Source organism: Triticum aestivum, unplaced genomic scaffold (genome assembly GCF_018294505.1).
Source record: "Triticum aestivum cultivar Chinese Spring unplaced genomic scaffold, IWGSC CS RefSeq v2.1 scaffold65792, whole genome shotgun sequence".
Lineage (NCBI taxonomy): Eukaryota > Viridiplantae > Streptophyta > Magnoliopsida > Poales > Poaceae > Triticum > Triticum aestivum.
Genome location: NW_025230006.1, coordinates 6,843 through 10,426, shown reverse-complemented (window position 1 = coordinate 10,426; position 3,584 = coordinate 6,843). Strand labels below are relative to the sequence as shown.

At 50.2% G+C, this 3,584-nt stretch overlaps 7 non-coding genes and 2 pseudogenes across 7 annotated transcripts; all 9 read right to left on the bottom strand.

Moving 5' to 3' along the window:
- Positions 1-15: 15 nt before the first annotated feature.
- LOC123175285 (5S ribosomal RNA) lies at positions 16-134 on the bottom strand. Its single transcript, XR_006487775.1, has one exon. It is a non-coding gene; the product is annotated as a 5S ribosomal RNA (ribosomal RNA).
- A 310-nt stretch (positions 135-444) lies between these two features.
- On the bottom strand, positions 445-563 carry LOC123175266 (5S ribosomal RNA). Its single transcript, XR_006487757.1, has one exon. It is a non-coding gene; the product is annotated as a 5S ribosomal RNA (ribosomal RNA).
- Positions 564-864: 301 nt separating this feature from the next.
- Positions 865-983, bottom strand: LOC123175278 (5S ribosomal RNA). The gene has a single exon (XR_006487768.1). It is a non-coding gene; the product is annotated as a 5S ribosomal RNA (ribosomal RNA).
- Positions 984-1,284: 301 nt separating this feature from the next.
- Positions 1,285-1,403, bottom strand: LOC123175272 (5S ribosomal RNA). The gene has a single exon (XR_006487763.1). It is a non-coding gene; the product is annotated as a 5S ribosomal RNA (ribosomal RNA).
- Positions 1,404-1,704: 301 nt separating this feature from the next.
- On the bottom strand, positions 1,705-1,823 carry LOC123175268 (5S ribosomal RNA). Its single transcript, XR_006487759.1, has one exon. It is a non-coding gene; the product is annotated as a 5S ribosomal RNA (ribosomal RNA).
- Positions 1,824-2,123: 300 nt separating this feature from the next.
- Positions 2,124-2,231, bottom strand: LOC123175297 (uncharacterized; annotated as a pseudogene).
- Positions 2,232-2,532: 301 nt separating this feature from the next.
- Positions 2,533-2,651, bottom strand: LOC123175289 (5S ribosomal RNA). Its single transcript, XR_006487779.1, has one exon. It is a non-coding gene; the product is annotated as a 5S ribosomal RNA (ribosomal RNA).
- Positions 2,652-2,952: 301 nt separating this feature from the next.
- Positions 2,953-3,070, bottom strand: LOC123175270 (5S ribosomal RNA). The gene has a single exon (XR_006487761.1). It is a non-coding gene; the product is annotated as a 5S ribosomal RNA (ribosomal RNA).
- A 300-nt stretch (positions 3,071-3,370) lies between these two features.
- Positions 3,371-3,478, bottom strand: LOC123175296 (uncharacterized; annotated as a pseudogene).
- Between the last annotated feature and the right edge of the window lie 106 nt (positions 3,479-3,584).

Genomic DNA, 3,584 nt, shown 5'->3' with positions numbered 1-3,584 from the left:
AAAAAAAATAAAAAAGGAATGCAACACGAGGACTTCCCAGGAGGTCACCCATCCTAGTACTACTCTCCCCCACGCACGCTTAACTTCGGAGTTTTGATGGGATCCGATGCTTTAGTGCTGGTATGATCGCATCCGACATGTTACCCCCGTCTTCGTCCCTTATGCTTGCCCCTCCCAGCTCCACTACACACACGATTGCACATTCCTTTGGCCGCTCCCGCTCAACTACGGAGACGAGTTTTACCACGGTTCAACCGCACCAGTGCCTATTTACCATGATTTCGACCCCTTTCAGAACACGCTTGCCGCCGCTAGACGCGTGAATAATGAGCAGCGAGCTACAACAGCTAAAACTTACCGTAAACGTGCAAAATAATAAAACGTGCTAAACATATGTCGCGCACGTGCGTTTTGTTTTGCACACGGCGCAAAAAAATTAAAAAGGGAATGCAACACGAGGACTTCCCAGGAGGTCTCCCATCCTAGTACTACTCTCGCCGAAGCACGCTTAACTTCGGAGTTCTGATGGGATCCGGTGCTTTAGTGCTGGTGTGATCGCATCCGACATGTTACCCCCGTCTTCGTCCCTTATGCTTGCCCCTCCCAGCTCCACTACACACACGATTGCACATTCCTTTGGCCGCTCCCGCTCAACTACGGAGACGAGTTTTACCACGGTTCAACCGCACCAGTGCCTATTTACCATGGTTTCGATCCCTTTGAGAACACGCTTGCCGCCGCTAGACACGTGAATAATGAGGAGCGAGCTAAAACTTACCGTAAACGTGCAAAATAATAAAACGTGCTAAACATATGTCGCACACGTGCGTCTTGTTTTGCACGCGGCGCAAAAAAAATAAAAAGGGAATGCAACACGAGGACTTCCCATGAGGTCACCCACCCTAGTACTACTCTCGCCGAAGCACGCTTAACTTCGGAGTTCTGATGGGATCCGGTGCTTTAGTGCTGGTGTGATCGCATCTGACATGTTACCCCGTCTTCGTCCCTTATGCTTGCCCCTCCCAGCTCCACTACACACACGATTGCACATTCCTTTGGCCGCTCCCGCTCAACTACGGAGACGAGTTTTACCACGGTTCAACCGCACCAGTGCCTATTTACCATGATTTCGACCCCTTTCAGAACACGCTTGCCGCCGCTAAGCGCGTGAATAATGAGCAGCGAGCTAAAACTTACCGTAAACGTGCAAAATAATAAAACGTGCTAAACATATGTCGCGCACGTGCGTTTTCTTTTGCACGCGGCGCAAAAAAAATTAAAAAGGGAATGCAACACGAGGACTTCCCAAGAGGTCACCCATCCTAGTACTACTCTCGCCCAAGCATGCTTAACTTCGAAGTTCTGATGGGATCTGGTGCTTTAGTGCTGGTATGATCGCATCCGACATGTTACCCCCGTCTTCGTCCCTTATGCTTGCCCCTCCCAGCTCCACTACACACACGATTGCACATTCCTTTGGCCGCTCCCGCTCAACTACGGAGACAAGTTTTACGACGGTTCAACCGCACCAGTGCCTATTTACCATGGTTTCGACCCCTTTGAGAACACGCTTGCCGCCGCTAGACGCGCGAATAATGAGGAGCGAGCTAAAACTTACCGTAAACGTGCAAAATAATAAAACGTGCTAAACATATGTCGCGCACGTGCGTTTTGTTTTGCACGCGGTGCAAAAAAATTAAAAAGGGAATGCAACACGAGGACTTCCCAGGAGGTCACCCATCCTAGTACTACTCTCGCCCAACCAAGCTTAACTTCGGAGTTCTGATGGGATCCGGTGCTTTAGTGCTGGTATGATCGCATCCGACATGTCACCCCCGTCTTCGTCCCTTATGCTTGCCCCTCCCAGCACCACTACACACATGATTGCACATTCCTTTGGCCGCTCCCGCTCAACTACGGAGACGAGTTTACCATGGTTCAACCGCACCAGTGCCTATTTGCCATGGTTTCGACCCCTTTCAGAACACGCTTGCCGCCGCTAGACACGTGAATAATGAGCAGCGAGGTAAAACTTACCGCAAATGTGCAAGATAATAGAACGTGCTAAACATATGTCGCGCAGGTGCGTTTTATTTTGCACGCGGGGCAAAAAAATTAAAAAGGGAATGCAACACGAGGACTTCCCCATCCTAGTACTACTCTCGCCCAAGCACGCTTAGCTTCGGAGTTCTGATGGGATCCGGTTCTTTAGTGCTGGTATGATCGCATCCGACATGTTACCCCCGTTTTCGTCCCTTATGCTTGCCCCTCCCAGCTCCACTACACACACGATTGCACATTCCTTTGGCCGCTCCCGCTCAACTACGGAGACCAGTTTACCACGGTTCAACCGCACCAGTACCTATTTACCATGGTTTCGACCCCTTTCAGAACACGCTTGCCGCCGCTAAGCGCGTGAATAATGAGCAGCGAGCTAAAACTTACCGTAAACGTGCAAAATAATAAAACGTGCTAAACATATGTCGCGCACGTGCGTTTTCTTTTGCACGCGGCGCAAAAAAAATTAAAAAGGGAATGCAACATGAGGACTTCCCAGAAGGTCACCCATCCTAGTACTACTCTTGCCCAAGCACACTTAACTTCGAAGTTCTGATGGGATCTGGTGCTTTAGTGCTGGTATGATCGCATCCGACATGTTACCCCCATCTTCGTCCCTTATGCTTGCCCCTCCCAGCTCCACTACACACACGATTGCACATTCCTTTGGCCGCTCCCGCTCAACTACGGAGACAAGTTTTATGACGGTTCAACCGCACCACTGCCTATTTACAATGGTTTCGACCCCTTTGAGAACACGCTTGCCGCCGCTAGACGCGTGAATAATGAGGAGCGAGCTAAAACTTACCGTAAACGTGCAAAATAATAAAACGTGCTAAACATTTGTCGCGCACGTGCGTTTTGGTTTGCACGCGGCGCAAAAAAAATAAAAAGGGAATGCAACACGAGGACTTCCAGGAGGTCACCCATCCTAGTACTACTCTCGCCCAAGCAAGCTTAACTTCGGAGTTCTGATGGGATCCGGTGCTTTAGTGCTGGTATGATCGCATCCGACATGTCACCCCCGTCTCCGTCCCTTATGCTTGCCCCTCCCAGCACCACTACACACATGATTGCACATTCCTTTGGCCGCTCCCGCTCAACTACGGAGACGAGTTTACCATGGTTCAACTGCACCAGTGCCTATTTGCTATGGTTTCGACCCCTTTCAGAACACGCTTGCCGCCGCTAGACACGTGAATAATGAGCAGCGAGCTAAAACTTACCGCAAATGTGCAAAATAATAAAACGTGCTAAACATATGTCGCGCAGGTGCGTTTTGTTTTGCACGCGGCGCAAAAAAATTAAAAAGGGAATGCAACACGAGGACTTCCCCATCCTAGTACTACTCTCGCCCAAGCACGCTTAGCTTCGGAGTTCTGATGGGATCCGGTTCTTTAGTGCTGGTATGATCGCATCCGACATGTTACCCCCGTTTTCGTCCCTTATGCTTGCCCCTCCCAGCTCCACTACACACACGATTGCACATTCCTTTGGCCGCTCCCGCTCAACTACGGAGACGAGTT